The sequence below is a fragment of the Dendrobates tinctorius genome, unplaced genomic scaffold (assembly GCF_039654945.1).
Source record: "Dendrobates tinctorius isolate UK_male_01 unplaced genomic scaffold, ASM3965494v1 ptg000155l, whole genome shotgun sequence".
Taxonomy (NCBI): Eukaryota; Metazoa; Chordata; class Amphibia; order Anura; family Dendrobatidae; genus Dendrobates; species Dendrobates tinctorius.
In genome coordinates, this window is record NW_027361822.1 from 10,368,729 (window position 1) to 10,396,348 (window position 27,620).

Genomic DNA, 27,620 nt, shown 5'->3' on the forward strand with positions numbered 1-27,620 from the left:
CGGCATAGATATATCACATGGCTAAATACAGTGGGGCAAAAAAGTATTTAGTCAGTCAGCAATAGTGCAAGTTCCACCACTTAAAAAGATGAGAGGCGTCTGTAATTTACATCATAGGTAGACCTCAACTATGGGAGACAAACTGAGAAAAAAAAATCCAGAAAATCACATTGTCTGTTTTTTTTTCATTTTATTTGCATATTATGGTGGAAAATAAGTATTTGGTCAGAAACAAAATTTCATCTCAATACTTTGTGATATATCCTTTGTTGTCAATGACAGAGGTCAAACGTTTTCTGTAAGTCTTCACAAGGTTGCCACACACTGTTGTTGGTATGTTGGCCCATTCCTCCATGCAGATCTCCTCTAGAGCAGTGATGTTTTTGGCTTTTCGCTTGGCAACACGGACTTTCAACTCCCTCCAAAGGTTTTCTATAGGGTTGAGATCTGGAGACTGGCTAGGCCACTCCAGGACCTTGAAATGCTTCTTACGGAGCCACTCCTTCGTTGCCCTGGCGGTGTGCTTTGGATCATTGTCATGTTGAAAGACCCAGCCACGTTTCATATTCAATGCCCTTGCTGATGGAAGGAGGTTTGCACTCAAAATCTCATGATACATGGCCCCATTCATTCTTTCATGTACCCGGATCAGTTGTCCTGGCCCCTTTGCAGAGAAACAGCCCCAAAGCATGATGTTTCCACCACCATGCTTTACAGTAGGTATGGTGTTTGATGGATGCAACTCAGTATTCTTTTTCCTCCAAACACGACAAGTTGTGTTTCTACCAAACAGTTCCAGTTTGGTTTCATCAGACCATAGGACATTCTCCCAAAACTCCTCTGGATCATCCAAATGCTCTCTGGCAAACTTCAGACGGGCCCGGACATGTACAGGCTTAAGCAGTGGGACACGTCTGGCACTGCAGGATCTGAGTCCATGGTGGCGTAGTGTGTTACTTATGATAGGTCTTGTTACATTGGTCCCAGCTCTCTGCAGTTCATTCACTAGGTCCCCCCGCGTGGTTCTGGGATTTTTGCTCACCGTTCTTGTGATCATTCTGACCCCACGGGGTGGGATTTTGCGTGGAGCACCAGATCGAGGGAGATTATCAGTGGTCTTGTATGTCTTCCATTTTCTAATTATTGCTCCCACAGTTGATTTCTTCACTCCAAGCTGGTTGGCTATTGCAGATTCAGTCTTCCCAGCCTGGTGCAGGGCTACAATTTTGTTTCTGGTGTCCTTTGACAGCTCTTTGGTCTTCACCATAGTGGAGTTTGGAGTCAGACTGTTTGAGGGTGTGCACAGGTGTCTTTTTATACTGATAACAAGTTTAAACAGGTGCCATTACTACAGGTAATGAGTGGAGGAAAGAGGAGACTCTTAAAGAAGAAGCTACAGGTCTGTGAGAGCCAGAAATCTTGATTGCTTGTTTCTGACCAAATACTTATTTTCCACCATAATATGCAAATAAAATGAAAAAAAAACAGACAATGTGATTTTCTGGATTTTTTTTCTCAGTTTGTCTCCCATAGTTGAGGTCTACCTATGATGTAAATTACAGACGCCTCTCATCTTTTTAAGTGGTGGAACTTGCACTATTGCTGACTGACTAAAAACTTTTTTGCCCCACTGTATGTGTGCTTGATATGTTAATACAACCACACTTTCAATTCTAGAATACATTTTGTGGCTGAAATCATAGCTCAAGTAGACCATAGAGGGAGCCTTCAAAATGCAAAGGGGGCTTTCCCTCGAGAGCTCGACCACCGGGGGCACCCAGGAGGACACTAATGATCCCTATCCCTTCCAGACCATTCACTCCAAGGAGCCCAGTTCCTAAGAAAGCGGTTATGAGAGAAGGTTTCCCTAGCTCGAGAGTTCCTCCAGTCTATAAATCTCTTTAATTTTATCAACTCATTCCCTTATGGTTGGCGGGGTTTGTTGCTTCCATTTTAGTGTAATTAGATGTTTTGCAGCTCCCACCATCAAAGGTAGGAATTCATGTTTTCTGGGTTTAAAATTAGGTGTGGGGAGAGACAGAAGTACTTCTGAGGCAGTAAGTTCCGAATTTATCACCCCTATGGTTTTCAAAGTATCCATAACTTTTAAACCAAAAATGTTTTAATTTCTGACATGACCAGAGTATATGAGTTAATGTTCCTCGCGACTTTCTGAAGCGCCAGCATAAAGGGAACTCTGCTAAGTCTAGGTGAAAGAGTTTTTCTAGGGTGTAGTACCACTGTGAAAGAATTTTGTATGCATTTTCCTGAAGCAGGACGCATCTAGAGAAGCCATGTGAGTTAAGAGCACATGAAGTGTCTTTCTTGTGGTGATAAGGTGATATTAAGTTCAACTTCCCACAAATGGAGAAAAGGTGGGATAATATTTGATTTGGCTTTTAGAAGATTATTATAAACTTTTGAAATGAGTTTTGGGATAGGCGGGTGTAGTTTCGTCAGTAAGTCCACCCAAAGCCACTGGGAAGATGGAGTAGTCAACTTTTTGACCCGCTTCATATAATGTGACACATGTAACTGTTGTAGATAATTAAAGGGAATCTGTCACCCTTTTTTTGCAGCTGCCGGCATTGACATCAGGGGCTTATCTACAGCATTCTGTAGGAGTTAGATTATACTCACCGGAGGGGGCGGTCCGGTCCAATGGGTGTCGCGGTCCAGTCCGACGCCTCCCATCTTCATACGATGACGTCCTCTTGTTGAGGGCAGAGCAGAATACTGCTGTGCGCTGGTGCCAGACTTCTCCCGACGCCTGCGCACTGCAGGACTCTGCTCTGCCCTCAACAGGGCAGAGCAGTACGCCTGCGCAGGAGCCACTACAGGAAGGGAAGAGGTGGACTGCATCATATGAAGATGGGAGGCGTCGGACTGGACCGCAACACCCATCGGACCGGACCGCCCCCCCGGTGAGTATTATCTAACGTGTTTTTCCAGGACGTCCACCTGACAGCACCATGGAGGACGTCCTCCTCCTCCTTACAGGGACAGGAAGCACACGAGAGGTTAAAGGTCACGTCCCACCTCCTCTCCCTCAGTGTTTTTCCTGTCCCTGCACGGAGGGACACACGAGAAGCTTACCGGAGGGGCTCAGGGGATCGTACGGCTAGTCCAAGCCTTCCCCTGTCAAGAGGTCCCGGGGCCGAAACTCTCCAGTGGGGAGTCCCTCTGCCCCAAAGGCCAGGAGCAGGACGACGCTCCTGGAGGGAGCCGTTCCTCCCTATGAGAGGCTCTCGGCTCCAAAAACTCACCGCCACGGCAGGTGATGGTCGGCTCCCCGCAGGCGGCTGGCCGGGCGGGCACCGACGGACGACTGGCGCAGCCGGCAGGAATGAGGCCTCCGCAGTCCGCCATAGCAGGCGAAGAGGCCGGAGTGGCAGTCCGCCGCATATGGATGGGGGTTGGCTCCCCACGGCGGCTGGCCGGAGGAGGCCGCCATAGTCACGCGCAGAGCAGGAAGTGGAGGAGGCGGCCTAGCGCGAGAGGCCGCGCGTCACATCCGGTGACGTCAGACACCGGCCTTTGAATCCCAGCGCGCGCTTCTGAAGCCACATAGCGCTCGCTGCTGAGGCCAGACAGCGCTCGCTACGGAAGCCACAGCGCTCGCCACTGAAGCCACACAGCGCTCGCCTCCGGGGTCCACAGCGCGCGCTCCTAAGGCACAGAGCGCGCTTCTGGAGATCCAGGGAGCACGTTTCGGAGGTCCATAGCGCCCTGCGGACCGCGCCAGGATGGAAGGGGTCGCTCCAGCAGGCGGAGGGGTAAGTGCGCATAGCGCAGACCACCCTCTCCCACGCATTACCCCAACCCAGATCTGAGTAGGTGCCCCTTCTGTATTATTAGGAGAAGGGAGCCCCGACAGAATCCCCCTCGGGGGCGAAGGACCCGGCAAAGGCCACTTCCAAATCGGTCAGATGCCCAGTATGCAGGGTAAAGCTGACAAGACCCTATGCGGACCCTGTACCTCAAGGGTCGTAGGCGAGGAACAGCCATCCCTCCTAGCCGAAATGAGATCGCTGATAAGGGAGGAAGTTCGGGCCTCTACATCCAGCCTCGCACGGCGTCAGTCCCCCAGCCCAGGGCCGAGTCGCAAACGTCCAAGGTGGGAAGCGGACCCAGAGTCGGAAGAAAGCCCTAGTGAGGAGTCCGAATTCCGGGATTCGGATCAGGAAGAAGGCGGCGAGATCCGGGGGGATAGACAAGATCAGAGCAGGAAATACCTATTCAGACTGGAGGACACGGACGAGTTGGTCCAAGCAGTCAGAAATACTATGCAGATAGAGGAGGTCCCTAAACCATGGACTTAATGTTCGGAGGACTGGTGGCCCGGAGACAGGTAGTGTTCCCTGTAAGTGAACACATCAAAACGATGGTCCAGGAGGAGTGGAAGGAGGCAGAGCGTCGACTGACACTCTCCCGAGACTTTAGAAGCAGACTGCCTTTTGATCCTGAGGAAACCCGGGCATGGGAAGAAATTCCTAAAATAGATGTCCCAGTCGCTAAAGTTACCAAAAAGACGGCTATCCCATTCGAGGACTCATCAGGTCTTCGAGACCCGTTGGATAGAAAGTTAGACGTCTTATTAAAAAGAGCATGGGAGACGTCGGCGGCTCTTATTAGGGCCAACATAGCAGCCACCTCGGTGGCCAGGTCTATGTTTTTGTGGATGGGGCAGTTGGAAGAACACCTAACCAACAAGACCCCTAGATCAGACATCCTAGCATCCCTTCCGCTCATGAAATCGGCTACGGCGTTCCTATCTGATACGTCGGCCGAATCGGTAAGATTTGCAGCCAGAAACAGCTCCCTCTCCAACGCGGCCCGAAGAGCAGTCTGGCTCAAATCCTGGTCGGGGGACAACGCTTCAAAAACTAAGCTATGCGCCATCCCCTTCTCGGGCCTGAGGGTATTCGGGCCAGCCCTAGATAACATTCTAGAGCTGGTGTCCTATAAAAAGAAGGGATTCCCGGAGGAAAAACCCAGACAACCCCAGTCCTTTCGGAGAGGCTCCTTTTCTAGGAGGCAGACCGAGTTCAGGGGTTGGGCAAGGTCCAGTAGAGGCTCCTATAAGGGCTCCTTCAGCCAGACCGGGAGGGACAGAGGTCCTCCATTCACATCAACCTCTAGATCGAGGAGGCAATGACGCATAAACCTGAAACCACTAAATGCCTGGGTCAAGTACAAGAGATTCCGGATGGAATCGGTCCGATCCGCAACCCTCCTGATAGATCGGGACGCCGTCATGTGCACCCTAGACCTAAAGAAGGCCTACTACCAGGTCCCTATCCATCCCTCATCCCAGAGACTGCTAAGGTTTGCGGTCAGTTTACCAACCCGGACCTGCCACTTCCAGTTCCAGTGTCTTCCATTCGGGTTGGCCTCAGCTCCCAGAATCTTTACAAAGCTGGTGGGAGAAGTAGTGGCCTACCTGAGAGATCAGGGTATCGTGATCATACCCTATTTAGACGACTTCCTACTGGTGGCAAGATCCAGGGAAGCGCTCGTTCGCGACAGAAACCGAGCAACTACGGTAATGGAGTTCCTTGGATGGGTGATCAATTGGGAGAAGTCGAACATCAGGCCAGAAACCAGGAAAATATTTCTCGGGGTCCTCCTAGACTCAACCGACAGAATATCCTGGCTACCCGAACAGAAGCAGAGGACTATTCAGACCAAAACCAGAGACCTGTTGAGACATCAGTGCTCCATAAGAGAGGCAATGGAGGTCCTGGGCCTCATGACGGCCTGCATCCAGTGCGTCCGATGGGCCCAATTCCACTCAAGATCACTGCAGAAAGAGATCCTTGCGAGGTGGGACAGAAGTCGCTAGACAGACCCCTAAGGCTGCCAGAACGAGTAAGAGAGTCCCTTCGGTGGTGGACACGGTCCAGAAACCTTCAGGTGGGCGTATTTTGGACAGCCTCTCCATACGTGGTAGTCACCACGGACGCCAGTGTGTGGGGTTGGGGAGCCCACATAGAAGGGAAAATCTTCCAGGGGAGATGGCCAGTAGACATCAAGACCAGATCCTCCGATTTCAGAGAACTCTACGCGGTCTGGGAAGCGCTACGGCGGAACCAGTCGATACTAGAGAATCGTCATGTCCGTATACTATCCGACAATATGACGACAGTGGCATTCCTGAAGCACCAGGGAGGGCCCAGACATCAACCACTACAGGAACTAGCAGGAAAAATATTTGCTTGGGCAGAAAGAACAGTCCGATCAGTGACCGCAGTACACCTAGAGGGTTCCCAGAACGAAGTAGCAGACTACTTGAGCAGACAACGGATTCGCCCGACAGAATGGGAACTGAACGAAGAGATCTTCAACCATCTTTGTCAGCGTTGGGGGACCCCCAGTATAGATCTCTTTGCAAGCTGAAAGAATTCGAAGGTCCCCAGATTCTATTCCCTGAATCCGACGGACCACCCAGAAGGCGTGGATGCCCTGAGTCAGACCTGGGGAGAATCCCTCTCCTACGCATTCCCGCCACTGGCCCTTATACCGGCAGTGCTCAGGAAAATACGCGAGGACCACGCACGAGTGATGTTGATCGCTCCATACTGGCCGAAGAGAAGCTAGTTTCCCCTTCTAGGAGCCATGGCAGTCGGAAATCCGGTCGAGCTACCCCTGTGGAAGGACATCATCCACCAGGGCCCGATCTACCATCCAAACCCAGCAAGACTTCATCTATCGGCCTGGATCCTGAGAGGGACATCCTGAAGACAAAGGGATTGTCGGACCAGGTCATATCCACCCTACTGGCCAGTAGGAAACCGGTGACATCCGCAATCTATAGGAAGATATGGAAAAGATTCTGTCTGGAGGGTGGCAGGTCCGATCTCGTGGCAGGCACCCCTGACCTCCCTAGCATACTAAGTTTTTTGCAGGCAGGTTTTAATAAAGGCCTTAAGCCTAGCACGCTAAAAGTCCAGGTTTCAGCCTTAAGCGCCTTCTTCGATTACCAGCTAGCTGCTCATCCCTGGGTAATAAGATTTATAAAGGCCACGCAGCGCCTGCGTCCCACGATTAGGCAGCTCACCCCGCCGTGGGATCTGGGTCTGGTACTCAGGTCCCTCTGTACAGACCACTATGCTCTAGGGGAGAAAATAACCATCTCTGCCCTCACCCGTAGAACGGCCTTCCTAGTAGCCATTACCACGGCCAAAAGGATAGGGGAGATCCAGGCCCTGTCCACTAAGGACCCATATCTACAGATAAGAGGGGATAGTATAATCCTAAGGTTAGACCCGGCATTTACCCCGAAGGTAGTCTCCTCAAAGAATCTAAACCAGGAGGTAGTGTTACCATCGTTCTGCGACAATCCCCGTAATAAAAAAGAACAGCGTCTTCACTCGCTGGATGTGAGGCGCGCGGTGCTAGACTATCTAGAAGCCACCAATAGCTGGCGCATTGACCCAAACTTGTTCATCCTTTTTGGGGGTAAAAATAAGGGGAAGAAGGCCTCTAAGGCGTCTATCGCGCGCTGGATTGCCTCAGTAATCTCTGACGCCTACCAAGCCGAAGGCGTTAGCCCGCCAGGGTCCATAAAAGCCCACTCTACGAGGGCGGTATCAGTCTCATGGGCCGAACGGGCGGGGGCCTCGGTTGACCAAATCTGTAGAGCAGCAACCTGGGCCAATCTGAATACATTCTGCAAGCACTACAAGCTTGACGTGTTGGCTGGTCAGCAGACCACATTCGGAAGAAAAGTTCTCCAGGCGGTAATCCCACCCTGAGGAGGTGCTTTGGTACTCTCCATGGTGCTGTCAGGTGGACGTCCTGGAAAATAGGTATTAGACCTACCGGTAATGATGTTTCCAGGAGTCCATCCTGACAGCACGGGTACTTCCCTCCCTGTTATGTTATGCTATGTTGTATTTTGATATGTCATATGCTGTAATATGATTGTTTCATTAAACTGTTACTAGCATCATCCACCTTGCGGTACTTGTTAAATCACTGAGGGAGAGGAGGTGGGACGTGACCTTTAACCTCTCGTGTGCTTCCTGTCCCTGTAAGGAGGAGGAGGACGTCCTCCATGGTGCTGTCAGGATGGACTCCTGGAAACATCATTACCGGTAGGTCTAATACCTATTTTCTTCTCTTTCAGGTTACATCGGGGGCTTATCTACAGCATTACAGAATGCTGTAGATAAGCCCCTGATGTCAATGCCGGCAGCTGATTAAATGGGCGTTTTGTAGCTTCTAGAGGCCACAAGTCAGAACAAGGAATTTTGTCAGTCAAAAGGTGAGAAATTGGCTTATTTGGTAGAGAAGTCCAGAGTCCATAGGGGTCTGTAAACTCTGGATTAAACAAGTATGGGATAAGACCCATTGGTATTTTTTCTAAAAAGTAACATGCAGGTGAGCGGTTCAGAATCAAAGACCATTTTATTAATAAGGTTGTAGAGAGGATCTCATCAAAGCTAATCTCCGAGAGAGAACATGTTGTCCATAGTAACTTTTTTGCTTTACTACCGGTATTTAAAAATTAGAATAATTATATTATTTGCGCTAAAGTGGGATCCGGAAGAAAAAGTTCTATAATAAAATCTACACGGCAGTAGGGTTTGTTTAAATACACACACAGAAATGCCTGCAGCTGTTATAAAATAGATTAGAAAAAATTCTATAAAAAACCTACCCAACAGTGGGGTTTGTTTGAATTCACACTGCAATACCTGCAGCGGTTGTAAAATGACCATAATTATAAATAGAAGCCTAATGGCTACTATTATAGGATCATAGAGAGATCTAAAAGTACCTTAGTCTCAGCAAAGCGATAGGTAGTAGAAAGTTCTTGGCTGTGAAGGTCCAATGAAGAGACTCCGGTGTATGCCGTAACCCAGATAAGGGTATGGATTTTCAATTGCTTCAAACATGCGGTGATGTATTGGGTATTGGACGCTGTCCCGGCCGGTGACAGACGTCCCGCTTACCACGTGCCAGCCGCTATTATGGAGCGGTAAGGGCACTGCGTGTAAGCTATAGCCAGCAAGGTGAAGCAGAAGCCTGCAGGACCTTGCGTGACGTCACAGTCACGTGAGAAGTCACGTGACTAGCTAAGGAGCGCTGAAAGGACCACACTATTGTCTTACGCGTTTCGGAATACGCGGATTCCTTCGTCAGACGACGTCACGCAAGGTCCTGCAGGCTTCTGCTTCACCTTGCCGGCTATAGCTTACACCTGGTGCCCTTACCGCTCCACAATAGCGGCTGGCACGCGGTAAGCGGGACGTCTGTCACCGGTCGGGACAGCGCCCAATACATCACCGCGTGTTTGAAGCAATTGAAAATCCATACCCTTATCTGGGTTACGGCATACACCGGCGTCTCTTCATTGGACCTTCACAGCCAAGAACTTTCTACTACCTATCGCCTTGCTGAGACTGCCGTGTAGGTTTTATTATAGAACTTTTTCCTTGACACCACTTTAGCGCAAATAATATAATTATTCTATTTTATTTCTGTATGTATTGGACAAATCAGGTGGTTTTGTCTCACTATTTGCTGCTCAGTATTCCAGTGCAGTAGCGCTTAGCGCCCCTGACATTTCTTAATTATTACTATTTAAAAATTGCATTTCAATATATGTTTGATCATCTTGATCTGCTAGGTGAGTAAGTTTTAAACATCTGGCCAAATGTATAGCCTGATAGTAAGAGAACAAGTCATGGAGACCTAAACCTCCAGCCTGTCTTGGCAGTATCAGGGTCTTGAAAGGTAGTAGAGCTTTTTATAAACTTCCAAATAAATTTAGCAATGATTTGGTGGTTTAGGGAGTGAAAAAAAGGACCTTGGTAGCGAGATGGGGACCTTATTCATGACATAAAATATTTTCGGGAGGATATATGATTTGATTACATTAACCCTACCCAGCCAGGACAAAAGGGGGAGGTCGAAGGAGTGCAAGAGGGATTTAACTTTCCCCAAAAGAGGGATAAAAGTATGCTGAAAAAGGGGACGTGTGTTATCGGTAATAAAAATTCCCAGTTACTTGATTTTGTCACTGGGCCATTTGAAAGGAGTAGAGGCTTTAAGTACACGTATATCCTCTATGTCGGCTGAAATGTTAAGAGCCTCGGACTTGTCAAGATTTATTTTAAAATTTGAGAGTTCCCCAAATAGAGAAAAATCTCCAACAGCTTTGGTATGGCGGTCCCCAGGTTGGAGAGCAACAGCAAAAGATTGTCCGCAAAAGCGGCAGCCTTCACCTCCAGCTGATTGATCTTAATTCCCTTAATGTCTTTATTTTGGCTAATGGCTTGTATCAGTGTCTCCATAACCAGTACAAACAAGGTAGGTGAGAGAGGGCAGCCCTGCCTAGTACCGTTGAAGACCTTAAAGGGCTCCGATAGGATTTCATTCACCCTTACTCTGGCCGTAGGGTAAGCATACAACAACATAATGGCTTCAATGAAGGGAGGAGGGGAGGCAAATTTCTGCCAAACACATGTCATATAATGCCAACTGATATGATCAAAAGCCTTTTCTGCATCAGCAGAGAGAACAGCTAGGGCTTGTTGTGTGTGCTTTGCGTATGAGATGGCCTGTAGAACCCTAGTGGAATTATCTCTGCCCTTCCTTCCCTTCACAAACCCAGCCTGATCAGGGCAAACTAAATCCGCAAGTACCAGTTTATTCTTGTGGCTAGAATTTTGGCCCATAATTTAACATCTGTGTTAAGCAGTGAGATGGGGCAGTAGTTGCTGCATTACAATCCATCTCTCCCCTCCTTAGGTATAATGGTAATATATGCTTTCAGAGACTGTGGAGGGGGGACTGTGCCCATCAGAAATGCATTAAATTCTTCCATCAGACGGGGAATCAAAATGTCTGCAAATTTTTTATAATAATTGAGAAGCCGTCTGGCCCTGGTGTCTTTCCGTTCGGAATAGCGACCAAAGTATCTTTCACTTCCCGAGCTGTGATTTTCTTCAGAAGTATAGCTTGACCCAAGGGGAAAATCTCAGGCAGAGCAAGTGAATCAAGGAAATTATGAATATGTTGTGCGGCCGTAGTAGGTTCTTTCATGGAGTCAGGGGTGTCTAGATTATACAATGAGTGGTAATAGTCAAAAGGCTCCAGCTATGTCCTTCGACTCACTCACCCTGATGTCACCCTCTGTACAGATCTGCCTAATAAAGTGTTTCTCTCTTTGCTTTTTTTTAACAATTCAGAGGTCAGTTTACTTCCTTTGTTGACATGCATATACATTTTTTGTTTACAACGTGCAACCATTTTAGCACAATTTAAATTGAGTAAGTCCTTAAGTTTACAGCGCAGAGCGGTCAAGTCTGCAAGGACAGAACCAGGTCTTTTTTTTTTTTTTTATATGAATCCTTTCCAACATACTGATCTGGTGTAGGATGGAAGAAATATCTTTGTCTCTTTCTCGCTTTACATGAGAGCCTAGAACTAGAAGCTCTCCCCTGAGGACCGCCTTGTGGGTTTCCCATATGACAGAGGTGGCTTCCCCTTCAGTGATATTCTCTCTGAAAAATCTGGCAATAGAAAATCTCAATTGAGACAAATGGTCCGGGGTACCCAAAAAGACTCATTCAGCCGCTATGTCGGTAAAGAAGGGAAGGAGGTGATTTGCAATGTCATAAAAATTGGGGCGTGGTTTGAAATTGTAATAGCTGAAGTTTGCACCAACAGGTAGTCTCATCTTTGATATGAATGATGTGGTGTTGAGAAAAAGGTATAACCTTTTGTAGTGGGGTGGGAAATTCTCCATGAGTCAATCAGGTTAAAAGAGTTTTTAGTTTATTTAAAAAATTCCGCCTATCCCTTTGTGGGATTGAAGACTTGCTACTAGGTGCATCCAGGTTCGGGTGCAGAGTTAAATTTAGGTAATCTCTTAAGATCAAAAGACCTTCCATGAACAGGGCAAGGGTGTCCAAAGTTTTAGATAACCACTGTGCTTGTGTTAGGAACGGCGGAACGCACTAAATAAATAATAAAGTGCGTTCGCCGCTCGGGGTCCACCGTGCAGTAGGTGATATCACTGCTGCTGAGTAATGGCAGATGCACTATATGGTGGTATAACGCGCACGGGTTAAATGCCACCCGATGTGCGCTGAGCGGACTCTGTTAGCTCACAGAGGCGCTGTAACATAAACGCTGAGCCTGTTAGCCTCACAGGTCTCAGCGAAATTGCACGCGCGGTATACGGTCACAAGACACGGACCCAAGGCTGAGGTTGGCGTCCAACTAGACCTTCCGTGCATGCGGCGTCACTACCGCGGATGCCGGTAAGTGCTGCTGACTGCAGAGCAGCGGTAACCACAGCCGCTATATGATAGTGCCGTGAGACGTGACAAAATCGGACGCTAGTGTAGAGGTGTGGTGTGCACAGTGACCTATGGCTTGCCACTGACTGGCGCTGACTCTCTCGTTCCCTATCCACATGTGTAATATCAGAGGGAGGGGAATCATAAGTCAGTCACCAGAATCATACATCCATCACCATTCACACATCTAGCAAGTAAAGTCTATACTAGCGCATGGCCGAGCCGCCATGCGGGCCTTTTATAGCCGTGCGCTGCCGGGATCTTCCAGATCTCTGAGATGGACCAATCAGATCTACAGAAGGACCTGAGCACGTGACTCCCGACCTCCAATGGGAGATCGTCTCGTAAGCATGCTCAGTGGAGCAGCAGAGGGACTTAGCCTCAGGAATGGCTTGCTGCAGAGCAGCATGTGGGGCTCTGGATTCATGTCGTGCTGCTGCAGGAATCCGACGCCTAACAGCTTGTCCGTGATTTGGAGCATATAGATTCCCAAACGTTATCAGTGTGTTAGCTAAGAAGCCCTTCACAAAAACTACCTACCCTCTGAATCAGTGAGACAGTCCTTCAGAGTAAATGGAAGTCCCTTCTTAAGTGCAATACTGACCCTTTTAGACGCTGAGGTGGAGCAACTATTGAACTAAGTTGGGTATGGTGAAAAGGAAAAATGTGTCTCTTGGAGGAAGAGTACCTGTGAGTGCTTCTTTCTTAGTAGGGAAAGAATCTGGCTACGTTTTGCAGGTGCATTCAAACCTTTCACGTTAAGGATGCCGCGGTGATCGAGTCTCCCTGGTTCCGATCAGCCGAAGACATGAAAATCATCAGTATTCGCCGCCAAGGCTATACACCTGTAGTAAAATAACAGCAAAGTCAGTACATAACTATATACATAAACATTCTCATCTTCAGCAGGGGGTGGTTGAAAACCCTTTTATTGAAGATGAGACATAGTAATCCCAAGTGGTGGTAAAAAACAATTAGATAAAATAATATCTAACCCAGCTCGGAATAAAGACAGAGGCTTGCACGTAAATTTAAATCCTCCAGTCGCCTACCCCCTCCCTATCCCCCCTCGAGAAAAGAATAAGAGGACAGATAGAGTAACTCAAGTATGAAAAGACAAGAAAGGGGAATGAGCGACAGGAGGGCAAGCCAAGAGAAGAGAGCTCTCTATAAAAGAGCTAAAAAAAAGTGTTCAGAAGAGGGGAACAATATATCGGTAACCAAATTGTACGAAAATTCCTCTACCGCCTCCACCCAAAAGAACAATATCATGAAACACTCCCAGACCTATCTGAGTGTGGGTCTAGCAGTCTCAAGTGACATGAGGATTAGAAGCAGTCTTAACTTTTGGCGAAGTGGATTTTTTTTTAGTGGGCCACTCTGCTGGTTTAATGAGCCTCGGCATAACCAACCCCAAGTGAATAGGCATCCACGAAGGAACAGGGGTGATTTGTAATAGATCCCAAGAACTCTCCAGATCCTTGGGGCTATGGATAGTGATCTGGCGGCCCTCCTTATTGATCCCAATGCTGAAAGGAAAAAGCCATTTAAACCTTAGTCCCTTAGCCAAGGACTGTCAATGACTTCAGCATCATCCTTTTTGCCAGGGTGGTGGGGGAAATATGAAAAATTTAGAATTTTGTATCTCCATAAGTCATAGGTGATTGCTCCCTAGCTCCTGTTAGGATTGCTGCGGTGTCCAGATAGTTGAGACCACAGCTTATGTCTCTAGGAGGTTCCGAGGCTTTTGGCTTCTGCCTGAGAGCCCTATGGACCCTTTCAATAACAATGGAGTCCACTCGGTCAGCTCCCAGAATACAAGGAAAAAATTTCCTTGGAGACTTTATTGCGAAATTCTGGGGCAAAAGATTTTGGTATACCCCTCAATCTTATAGTTTTTTCTCCTGGTCCTCCATGGCCAAAAAAACTGTGAGGTGTTGTTGATGGACAAGAATATGATCTCCCAGCCTGTTAGTAGCATCTATCAATTCAGTTTGGGTGCTTCCTAGCACCTCCACCCTGTGTCCAATATGTTTCACGTCAGCCCTGAGACCCGCTATCTCCTCAACCAGGGGCTTCATGTTTGCGGCTAAAAGTTTTTTCATGAAGTTTTGGGAAATAGGAACCGCTTCTTCCATATTGGATTCACAATCTGATTCATCTGGGCTTATATCCGAGTTATCAATATGAGTGGAGGGCTCCCGATCCGTAGCCATTGATTTGTTTTGAGATAGGAAGGTATCCGATTTTTTCATCAGAAATTTGTCTTACTCTCCTTGAGGGGTAGCTTTCAAGCTGGTAGATATGCTTCTTGTGATACTTTTTGCCCATTCTTTGTTAGTGCGTACCATTGTGAGAACGAATGAATACGGGCGAGCTATGAACACTACTTGAGCATTCTGCTAGGGTTCAACAGTCATAAATGCAATTTGGGCATCATAAAATGTCAGCTTCATGTGGTAGCACTGAACGGTCAGTAGATGGAGCCCCACTCCTTGAGATGTTTTATACAGCAGAAGTGAGATTTTTATTTCTTCTCTCTTCTACTGAGCAGACCTCTTTTATCTGGGACCTTTTAGCTTCAATTGACTTAGGGGCCCTTGTAACCCTGGAGAAATCCCACAGGGTTTATAGATCTGATAGCAGAGACAGTCTGTGGCCCTTTTATCTGTTCGGACAGGGATGTCCCAAGGAGCCGAATACGCCCCTTAGTTTCAGTTCCCCCCAGAGCTGCGGCACCCTGATACTCCCAAGTGTGACCTCTCCAGCACCACTGCCACACTCCTGGTCACTGGCGTTGCCGACAGATCGCCTACTCCAGGCCGCAGTCTCGCCGGAAGTGTAGGCCGCAGAAGTGCCTTAGTCGCTCTCGGCCTACCGGGCGCCCCAGGGAATCCTGCCTCTGTGCTCTAGCAATGGGCAAAGAGGGGTGAGTGATTAACTTTCCCCGGTACCGATGATCCAGCGGTGGCAGGGAGGCACCGGATGATGCAGATAGGTGGCGGGCAGGAAGTGTCCCCAGCAGGTCTCAGGCCCGCCTGCAGGTCTCGGGTCTCAGTTGCCTCTGGAGCGCCAGTAAGTGTCCGGAACCGCAAGGGACTGTCTCCAGGGGCTTCAGTAGATCCGCCCAGCCTCGGGTGAGTGTAGATGGGTCTTAGAGGGCTCAGGATCAGTCGGATTGTTGCAGCGTTGAGAGGAGCTCCTGAAAGCATGTCCTGCTTCTCCAGCTGTTGGCCCCGACCCGCTATAAGATATATTTAAAGATATGCATGAGAGTGAAAATGCTTACATATAGTTTTGGAGGTTAAAGTGATATTCCTGCCGCCCCAATGCAAGTTTCGCCCTTTCATCATCAAGGTGTGTGTTTTATGTTAGGGGGAGGGCTCATTTAAATATATTCTGCCGTCTGTGTAGGAACTGACACACTGGAGACAATTGGCACTTCTGCTATGCAGGATGTAAAGCAAAAAAGAACTCCCTTTACAAGGTCAGAAAATCAGGTCTTCCCCTGTGAGACATGTAATGACAAACAGCCCTAATCTCTGCAGCTACTGAGTGTGATTACAAACACCTCCTGCTTTATTATTATTATTATACATTTATATAGCGCTATTTATTCCATGGCGCTGTCACGGTCACGTGTGTCTGGACGCAGCGAGTACCGCAAGGCGAACCCATGACACGCGTGACCCTGGATACACCGCCTCCAGTAGGGCGAATTTAAATAATAAAACATGCAGCTGGATACACCGCCTCCAACTGGCGAATTTAGGTAATACACGTTATATATGTAGTAGTCTGGAAACCCCGCCTCCAGTAAGGCGAATTTAAATAATAAAGGGGAAACCTGGGTAACAATGGTGGGCCCTGCGATAGGGAATAGGGACGTGGAGACCTCCTGTACTCCCCTGAGCCAGTGTCCCTGCACTCCTAACATTCCCTATGCTGGTTCCGCACTGGGCGACGCACGCGTACCTCAAACCCTGACTCGCCCTGCACCTAAACCCTCACTAGGGAATTGGTCGGTGCAGAAACTAATCCCACCACTGCACTAATCACACATAAGGGAAAATGACAATACAGCGGGAACACCACTTAACTTTGCTCTGTTGCGTATGCTCCTAGCAACAGCCCACCACCTGCGTTTGTCTTCTCCAACCGGATCCATCACCATAACCGGATCCATCACCCTAGTGCAACCTTGGAGCAGAGTCCACCACCAGTTGCAGCTGCCCAGTAAACAGAGTCCCAAAGATGCTTCTGCCAAAAAGTCCAGCATGCTTGAGTCCAACTTTTCTGCCAATAAGTCAAGCATGCTTGAGTCCAGCTTTCAGCAGCCAAGTCCAGCATGCTGAGTGCAACTCTCACCATAGTCACCACTCCACCAAGCCATGCAAGCACTTCCTGCTGACACCATAAGCTGCGACTCCACCACGCCATGCCAGCCCTTCTTGCAGACACCAATGTTGAACTCCACCAATCCATGCCAGCACTCCTTGCAGACTTTATAGCTGACTCAACCCCTCTGGCTGGGCTGCCCAGGACTCTCATTCCGCTCCTTAATCACCCAGGCTTGCTTCCCAAATGACGAACTATCAATATCACCAACGATGATCAAACACACCTAAAACTCTTTTATAGAGCCTCACACCTGATTTATAATACGTGCACATTAAAACTAAAGTGTAATACCACTCCCCACAACCGGGGCAACTTAGAACAAACGACACCACGTGTAATAATTCTATTGGCCACCGGGGGCAATCAACCCACTTTGGCACCAAGCCAAAGGGAAAAAAGTTCACTTTGTCCATTTACTTATCAGATCCTCCTTGGATCATGAAAGGCGCTTTACATGTGAAAAGGGAAAATATAGACAAGTACAATAAACATATGCAAGACAAGGGACACACAAGTACAAAAGGAGAGAGGACCCTGCCCGCGAGGGCTCACAGTCTACAGCTTTCATCTCACAGCATTGGTGAGGGAGATTAGAGCTGAGCTGAGTGTCATTACAAACAATTTTGCAGCTACAACTCTCCTCTCACGGAGATTTTAGCTCTGCCCATCCCAGATATTCATAGAAAGACCCTAGTTTCAGGATTACTGTACCTTGTGTGAATAATACCTAAAAGCAGTTCATGTTACTGCCATATAACCTCTAATACAGAAAAATGGCAAAACACACTTGAATTGTCTTCCTTACTTCATTTATAAAAATTCAATTGTCAGTTCCAGTATATTAACGAAAAGCTGACAGGTCACTCATGCCCTCCAAACTACCAGCATTTGTATATCTATTACTAATGTGGTAGGTCACTCACGTGGCGGCACACAGAGATACAAAAAATGGGAATAGCGTCTGTTTAAATCCTCATTGGTTTATTGTAACGCAGCATAAACCAACTCGGGAATACAAACTCAGCCTTTCTGGCTAAAACAGGAACAACAAAATGCTGCAACACAGTCCGTATATTGCGGGTGGCACCACACACTGGAGCAGGACAGGTTCAGCCTGTGTTCGACAAGCCACAAAGCCTCTGGAGACTCCTCTCTCCAGGCTAGTTTAACCCAGAATGCTTGTAAAGCTCAGTTATTTCAACCCAAGCCTGTAACTTCCCCATCATGTGATTGATCACATGATCCTGACCTTATGCAGGTCCTGGCAGTTCTGCTAGGGGAGATAAAGTGAACCTTCTCCCAACCGCTCTTTGAAGGTCCACATAAAACCAGCCCTTTATATGCAACTTAACCCTCACAATACGTAGTGTGCTGGAGAATTATGCTCTGTTTTCATATCACTGACACCGTTAAGCGTACTGATACATATCTCCCCTCTATCACCCTACCAGTGACTCCGTCACATATTCCCCCCCAACCCAAAGCCGGGGGTTTTGGCACTTTCACTCGCTAGGCAGGGGAGTCTGGACAGGGCATCTGCATTCCTGTGCAACTTTCCTGGCCTATGTTCTATGTGAAAAGTGAACTTTTGGAGGCCCAAGAACCATCTCGTCACCCGAGCACTCCTACCCTTCTTTTCCCTCAACCACCTCCAAGGGGCATGGTCAGATACCAGTTTAGGCTATGTGTACACGTTGCTGATTTGCCTGTGGAATTTTCTATGCAGATTCTTCCTCTCTTGGCAGAAAGACACATTTATAAATCTGCATGTTTTTGATGCGGATTTTCACGTGTTTTTTTTCATGCAGATTTGTAAGCTAAACAAAGATATATGATTTAACGGAAAAAAAAATTGATGTAATTTCCTTGTCCAACCTCTTTTACATTCTCCATTTTGGAAAGAAGAGCACAGACATGAGCACACAGCAGTTACGGCTCCGCAGGCCCTTTCGAAACATGCTTTTGGGATTGTTGCTACAGAGTATGAATAGTCACAGAGAGCAGGTAAGCTAAAGTATATGTAAAATTTAATAGGAGCTGTCCAGAAGAGAGGCAGAAAGCTTTGGGTGCACCCTATCGTTGCAGAACAAAGTGAGAAGGGGCACTTTAATGTTTTTATAATGTGATTTAAGAAGGTGTGCGGAATTGATATACTTTCCCAGCACAGATGACTAGTTACCTCAATTTATGTTGTATTTACATGCAATGACCTTATCTGGTGGGGGAATATGTGTCTTTCTTTCTCTCGGCAGAGGGGCCACTTGGGTTCACACCACTCCAGACTGGCCGGAGACTTCACTAGCTGTGAATTCAATGTACATTGGTGAAGGGGGTTGGAATGTTGGATTTGGTTAGGGGGTTGGGAGTAGAGCTGAGAGACTTGATGGGGGAGAGCAGTTTTGTCTGGGGATCTGAAGCGAAAGGAGCAGAGCTAAGGCCGCTCCTGGAACCCATGAATGGACTATAGAACTTGGAACTAAGTTTTCTCGGGCTTCGGTCGTGAGGTCTACATTCTCCTAGAAATTATCCCATGGACTATTTTTACCGACGTGTTGCTGATCTCGTGGACTGGGGCATTACATTGGGGTCATCTACATGGATTTGCTAAAAATGCTGGTATGGATACAAATAAAACTTGTTGCATCGTTAACCTGCCTAGGTGATTACTAACACCCACAACTCTAGATCTTCACAAGTGGTGGCAGCGGTGGGATCACCTATCTCTCAACAGCGTAACAGAGAAAGTTACTGATGGTGACTTGGCAGAAGAGATGGCAGACTCCATCTACAAGAGACTCAAGAAGGAGCCGCTGAGAGCCCTGTGCTCTGGGAGAGAGCTGGAGTGGTCGATGGCGGACAACCGGAAGGCCCAAATACAACGCTTGGACGAGTGGGATCGAGAACACCCACAGGAGGAGATCAGTCCAGATGTAGAAGAGGACAGCCCAGTGGACGGACAACAGCCGCGGGCAATCATTCCGATGGCAGAGGATCGATCGACCGAGTTGGGGCGGGTGCTGGCTGCGCTAGGAGAGCGGGCCACCGAAAGAGAACGGGCAGCTGTGATAAGCAAATATCTGGGTGTCCATGTAGCCGTAACCCCACCACCCTCTGCGCAGATGACAGTGGATAACAGGAGAGAGGTACCCGCATCTTTGAGGTACCGGGACATACCACAGTTTAATGAAGACACCACGGGTATTAATGACCATCTTCGATTATTTGAGAACCTCTGCCTGCTTCATGAGGTGTCCATTGAGGACTGGCCGAGATTTTTGAGTGTTGGCCTGACCGGGAAAGCCAGAGAAGCTTTTAATAACTTGTCTTCTGGGGATCAGAGGTGTTGCGCTACCATTCGCAGCGCATTACTGGAGAGGTATGCCGTCACACCTGAAACCTACCGGAGGAAGTTTCGGGAGACTGAAAAGTCCAATGCACATACGCACCGGGAGTTTGCCAACACATTACGTACAGCATGTGCTCGGTGGATCGAAGGACTGGGAGCTCGGGAAGCTGAACATGTCTTGGATATATTCATGCTGGAGCAATTTATGTCCAAGCTCCCACATTAAATAAAGGAATGGGTGGCGGATAGAAAACCACTCAGTCTGGATGAGGCTGCAAGACTGGCTGATGATTGGTCTGCCAATCGTCCAGGGCGGTGTGGGAGAACAGCTCCGGCAAGTCGGGAACAGGGGCTTCCCGAGAGGCCAGCGAGACCCATGGTCCAGCGAGAGGAGGAACTGCGAGGATATCGTACTCTACAAAGAGGGGGAGGTCTCCAAAAACCCCAAGTATGGCCAGCATCAGGGCGAGGGGGATTAAGCTGCCATAGCTGTGGACGCATGGGACACTTCGCCAGGGAATGCCGGGCCCATTTGGGTCCACGTCATCTGCATTTCCAACCTGTGAACAGTGTACTGCAATGGGGCTGTAATACTGGGGGCGAGAAAAGAGGGGGAGGTCCCCCAAAACCCCAAGTACGGCCCACATCAGGGCAAGGTGGATTAAGCTGCCATAACTGCGGACGAAGGGGACACTTCGCCAGGGAATGCCGGGCACATTCGAGTCCACGTAGCTGGAGGAGAATCTCTGAACATTCGGACAGCCCGACTACATTTAGACTGGGGACACAGCAAGGGAATGGTGGATGTGGGGGTAGTGCGACACCTACCTGTGGATGTTTTTTTGCTGGGCAACAACTTAGGAGCAGGGTTGGTGTGCCACTGGACCAGTGTCGCAACCCGAAGCCAAGGACTCATTCCCCCTGCATCAGAAGATCTTGACATGCCAAATAACCTCCCACCAGTGTGGGAGAGACCACGGCAATGCTGATGGACTATCGAGACAGACTGAGGAAGCCACGAACTCTGGTAATTGTCGTCAGAAGATAGTCAATTTCATGAATTGGAGTCCCATGCTTGCCGTGCTGGAAAAGTGGGGGAGGAATGTGAGGAACTGATATACTTTCCCAGCACAGATGACTAGTTACCTCAACTTATGTTGTATTTACATGCAATGACCTTATCTGGTGGGGGAATATGTGCCTTTCTTTCTCTCGGCAGGGGGGCCACTTGGGTTCACACCACTCCAGACTGGCCGAAGACTTCACTAGCTGTGAATTCAATGTACATTGGTGAAGGGGGTTGGAATGTTGGATTTGGTTAGGGGGTTGGGAGTAGAGTTAAGAGACTTGATGGGGGAGAGCAGTTGTGTCTGGGGATCTGAATCAAAAGGAGCAGAGCTAAGGCTGCTCCTGGAACCCATGAATGGACTATAGAACTTGGAACTAAGTTTTCTCGGGCTTCGGTCGTGAGATCTACATTCTCCTAGAAATTATCCCATGGACTATTTTTACCGACTTGTTGCTGATCTCGTGGACTGGGGCATTACATTGGGGTCATCTACCTGGATTTGCTAAAAATGCTGGTATGGATACAAATAAAACTTGTTGCATCGTTAACCTGCCTAGGTGATTACTAACACCCACAACTCTAGATCTTCACAGAAGGTAAGTTAACCATATGTAAAGATAGTTTCCTATGTAAAATGTGTCCCCCAAAAAAAATCACCATTTATGACAACCATTTTTTCATGTCAATTTTTTTTTACAGATATCCCGATAAATTAGTTCATTTTTGCCACATACCAATCCAGGGATTTGACAGGCTTCTGCAAATATTATCACCTGATCTAAACTTTTCAAATACGGTCATGAGAAAGGCGATCTCTGATGAGGAAAGGCTGCTCATCACCTTGCGGTAAGTAAATTTTTTTTTTCTGTTTCTATGTCATTAAAGGGAACCTGTCAGCATTTTTGGCCGCTATAAGATGAGGCCACTGCCTTTCAGGGCTTACCTACAGCATTCAATAATCACAAAAAGATGTGAGGCGCCGGACCTAATCCTGCAAACCACATAGAAACACCCCCCTTGGGTGAGTAAGATCAAAGTTATTTTCTTTTTAATCTTTCATGTTGTATCAAGGGCTTGCTGTAGATAGACCCTGAAAAGCAGTGGCCGCTTCTTATAGCGGCCAAAACTTCAGACAGGTTCCCTTTAATTTTTGTTGACATTTCTAATAATCTTTTCTTTTCCTCTACAGATTTTAAGCCACAGGAGAGAGCTACACATCACTACACCTCCAAATTAGAGTTGGTAAATCTACCATTTCTCAAATTGTGAGGAGCATGTTATGATGAGTCACCGAAGGAGGAAAAAACAAAATACCAGCTAAGTCCAGAAAAACCAGAGAGGTTGGCAGCTATCGGATTGCAGACCCCTGAACCTATCCACAACAACTAGCAGTAGCCGTGGGAGGTTCCTACAGTGCCCTAGACCCCTCGATCACAGCCGGAGAACTACATAGCCTAAAGACAGAAAGGGGAAAAACTAAACTGCCCCAGAGCAGACCCCAAAGCAATAGGCAGCCCCCAACATATAATGACGGTAAAGCAAGATGAAAACACTAACACAGATAGAAAGATAGGTTGAGCAAATGATGGGGCCCAAGCTAACTACATAGGACAGGATAGGAAAGCTGCTGTCTGCCATCCGCAAAAACCCTATCAAAATGAGCCAACCGACTGATAGGAAAAACAGGCCCTGAAGTTGCTAGGCTTCAAAAGACTATATCAGCACTCAGGTATATTCTGAAGACAGAGCAAAAGAACAACAGATCAGAGACAAAAATGGAATTCAGCTCACCCCCGGCCGGGGATGGCAGAACTCCCAAAAAACAAGGCAAAACAAAAACAAAACAGAAGAGTACAAAGCAGAGCAGAAAAACTTAGCTTTGAGATGCAGGAATCAGACTGGTCTCCAAGAATCCAGCAGGAAAATCACCAGCCAGGAAGAAGGGCGTCGGCAGCCTTAGATCCAGTCCTCAATTCCAGCCACCCAGTCATCATCTAGCTGCCCAGGTGTTTGGTAATCAGTCTCACTACCTTCCTTCGCTAGAGGAGGGAGTTCATCAGACCTCAATGGTGAAGGGAAAAATGAACTCACAACAGTACCTCCCCCTTGAGGAGGGGTCACCGAACCCTCATCCATGCCACCAGGGCGATCCGGGTGAGCCCAATGAAAGGCACGCACCAATCTTTTGGCATGAATATCAGAGGCAGAGACCCAGGAATTATCCTCCTGACCATAACCCTTCCACTTAACCAAATACTGGAGTCTCCGTCTAGCCAGACGGGAATCTAGTATCTTCTCTACCTCATATTCCATGTTACCTTCAACCAATATAGGGTCAGGAGGTGCCACCACAGGAACTACTGGTTCAACAAACCTCTTCAACAAGGACTTATGAAACACATTATGAATTTTAAATGTGACAGGAAGAGCCAACCGAAAAGAGACCGGATTAATAATCTCCAAAATCTTGTAAGGTCCAATAAATCTAGGCTTAAACTTAGGAGAAGCCACCTTCATAGCGATATTTTTTGATGACAACCAAACCATATCACCCACCTTAAACTGGGGACCAACGGTCCGCCGGTTGGAAAACTGCTGGGCCTTTTCCTGGGAGAGAGACAACTTATCCACTACTTGGTCCCAGATCTGGTGCATTCTCTCCACCACAGTGTCAACACCTGGGCAGGCAGAAGGCTCCACCTGCCCTGAAGAAAATCGAGGGTGAAAACCAAAGTTACAAAAAAAAGGTGACATCAAAGTGGCAGAACTAGCTCTATTATTTAAAGCAAATTCGGCCAAGGGCAAAAATGAAACCCAATCATCCTGATCGGCACAAATAAAACATCTCAAATACGACTCCAAAGTCTGGTTTGTTCTCTCCGTCTGCTCATTGGTCTGAGGGTGAAACGCAGAGGAGAAGGACAACTGAATTCCCAGCTTGGAACAGAAAGTCCTCCAAAATCTAGACACAAACTGAACTTCTCTGTCAGATACAATGTTCTCAGGAATCCCGTGCAAGCGAACCACCTGTTGCAAAAACAAAGGCACCAACTCAGAGGAAGATGGCAACTTAGGGAGTGGTACAAGATGGACCATCTTAGAGAATCTATCACACATCACCCAAATAACAGTCATTCTCTGAGAGACAGGCATATCAGAGATGAAATCCATTGAAATATGGGTCCATGGCCTCCTGGGCACCGGCAAAGGCATCAACAAGCCACTAGAGCGAGAACAAGGTTTAGACCGGGAGCAAGTCCCACAGGACTGCACAAAATTCCTGACATCACGAGACAAGGCGGGCCACCAAAAAGACCGACTCACCAGACCTCTAGTACCAAAAATACCTGGATGACCAGCCAATGCAGAGCAATGAACTTCAGACATCACTCTCTTCCTCCACTGGTCAGGAACATACAACTTTCCACTAGGACAACGCTCAGGTTTGTCCTCCTGAAACTCTTCCAGAGCACGTCTCAAATTGGGCGAGATGGCAGAAAGAACTACCCCCTCGCCTAAGATGGTAGCAGGCTTAGTCACAACAGGAGAATCAGCAAGGAAACTCCTAGAGAGGGCGTCTGCCTTGACATTCTTAGTGCCCGGAAGAAAAGAGACCACAAAATCAAAACGTGTGAAAAACAAGGCCCACCTAGCCTGTCTAGGATTCAAGCGCTTGACCGACTCCAGGTAAATCAAATTCTTGTGGTCAGTAAGGACCACGACTTGGTGTTTGGCTCCCTCCAACCAATGTCTCCACTCCTCAAATGCCCATTTCATGGCCAACAGTTCCCGATTCCCCACATCATAGTTACGTTCGGATGGGGAGAACTTTCGGGAAAAGAAAGTACAAGGATTCATTTTAGATGTCACAGGATCTTTTTGGGACAACACCGCTCCTGCACCAATCTCAGAAGCGTCCACCTCCACCTGAAACGGGAGTGAGACATCAGGTTGCCGCAAAACCGGAGCAGAAGTGAATCTTCGCTTCAGCTCCTGAAAGGAAGAAACAGCCTCCGGAGACCAATTCAGCACATCAGCACCCTTCCTAGTCAAATCCGTCAATGGCTTGGCAATACCAGAAAAATTAGCTATAAATTTCCGATAAAAATTAGCAAAACCCAAAAACTTCTGGAGGGCCTTCAAAGAAGTGGGCTGAACCCAATCATAAATGGCCTGTACCTTGGCCGGGTCCATTTCAATAGTTGACGGAGACAAAATAAATCCCAAAAATGAAATCCACTGTACCCCAAAAAGGCATTTCGATCCCTTGACATACAGGGAATTCTCCCTCAAAATCCGGAACACAGTCCAAACATGTTCCACATGAGCGTCCCAATTCTTGGAGAAGATCAAAATATCATCCAGATAGATAATCAAAAATTTATCCACAAAGTCTCGGAATATATCGTTCATGAAGCATTGGAAGACAGAAGGGGCATTAGTGAGCCCAAAAGGCATCACCAGGTACTCAAAATGTCCCTCCGGAGTATTAAACGCCGTCTTCCATTCATCCCCATGCTTAATGCGAATAAGATTATACGCTCCATGAGGTCAAGCTTGGTAAACCAGCAAGCACCTTTAACTCTGGAGAATAGATCCGAAATCAGGGGTAACGGATACTGATATTTAACAGTAATTTTGTTGAGGGCACGATAGTCAATACAAGGCCTTAATGAACCATCCTTTTTAGCCACAAAAAAAAGCCAGCACCTAAGGGTGAAGAGGATGGTCTAATATGACCCTTCTCCAATGCCTCCTTAATATAGGATCGCATAGCCTCGTGCTCGGGTACAGATAAGTTGAAAAGCCGACCCTTGGGGAATTTACACCCTGGGTTCAGCTCAATTGCACAGTCATAACTCCTATGAGGAGGCAAAGACACAGACTCATTCTCACTAAATACATCATAAAAGTCAGCCAAATAGTCAGGAACATCATGTGACTGGGGAGAGGTGGAGAAAACAGGAGCAGCACTAAGGGCACACCGACAACCCCAACTCACCACAGACAAAGATTTCCAATCCAGAACTGGATTATGGATTTGCAACCAGGGAAACCCCAGAACAATGGTATCATGCAAATTATGCAACACCAAAAATCTGCAATTTTCTTGATGGTCTGGGGCGACCCGCATTACCACCTGGGTCCAAAACTGAGGTTTATTCTTCGCCAAAGGAGTAGCATCAATACCCCTCAAAAGGATAGGCGTCCGTAGAGGTGTCATAGGAAATCCACAACGTTTAGCAAAATCCAAGTCCATCAGGTTCAGAGCTGCTCCTGAATCCACAAAAGCCTTGGCGGAAAATGTGGACAGGGAGCAGATCAGAGTAATTGCCAGAAGAAACTTAGGTTGAACACCACCCACAGAAAACGTGTGTGCACAACGTTTCTCTCGTTTAGGGCAGACAGAAATAATATGCGAGGCATCTCCACAAAAAAAACACAGCTTATTACGCCTTCTGAACTACTGACGTTGCGCCCTAGACAAAACTCTATCACATTGCATAGGTTCAGACATTTGTTCAACAGGTGGCAACATCTCTCGTGTAGTTTTGCGTTCACGTAAACGCCGATCCACCTGAATGGCTAATGACATAGAATCGTCAAGACCAGAGGGAACAGGAAATCCCACCATAGTATCTTTTACAGTTTCTGACAAACCCTTCCGAAAGAGGGCTGCCAAGGCACCATCATTCCAGGTAGTAAGGACCGCCCACTTTTGGAATTTTTGACAGTACAACTCTGCCGAATCCCGACCCTGGCTTAATGCCAACAGGGTCTTTTCAGCCTGATCAATAGCATTAGGTTCATCATACAACAACCCCAAGGCTTGAAAAAATGCGTTCACATTATTCAGAATAGGATCATCAGGTTTCAAAGAAAACGTCCAATCCTGGGGATCGCCGCGCAGCAAAGAGATGACAATTTTAACCTGCTGCGTGGAGTTCCCCGACGAGTTAGGCTTCAAGGCAAAAAATAATTTACAATTATTCTTGAAATTCAAGAATTTAGGCCGATCCCCAAAAAACACATCAGGAGTAGGAATCTTTGGTTCAGCAGCATGTGAATGAGCAAGATAGGCGGAAATTCCCCGCACTTCAGCAGCGAGCTGCTCCACACGATCAGACAATTGCCTCATCTCCATTGAGAGAAAAATTCCCCCTACGGCCTCAGAGATATAGAGGAAAAAATATGCACACAAAAGAAAAAAAAATTCTGACACTTTTTTTTTCCTTTTTTTTATTTATTTTTTTTTTTTTACAATTCTCTCCTGCTATTGAGTACCCTAGGATCTGCGGTATGGCTGGTGATTCTGTTATGATGAGTCACCGAAGGAGGAAAAAACAAAATACCAGCTAAGTCAAGAAAAACCAGAGAGGTTGGCAGCTATCGGATTGCAGACCCCTGAACCTATCCACAACAACTAGCAGTAGCCGTCGTGGGGGGCAAAATGAGCCAACCGACTGATAGGAAAAATAGGCCCTGA

The 27,620-nt window shown here is 47.5% G+C and overlaps 1 protein-coding gene across 1 annotated transcript in view; it reads left to right on the forward strand.

Moving 5' to 3' along the window:
• The window catches only part of LOC141051076 (uncharacterized), a 188,466-nt gene that overhangs the window by 22,928 nt on the left and 137,918 nt on the right, over positions 1-27,620 (forward strand). The gene's annotated exons all lie outside the window — the stretch shown is intronic.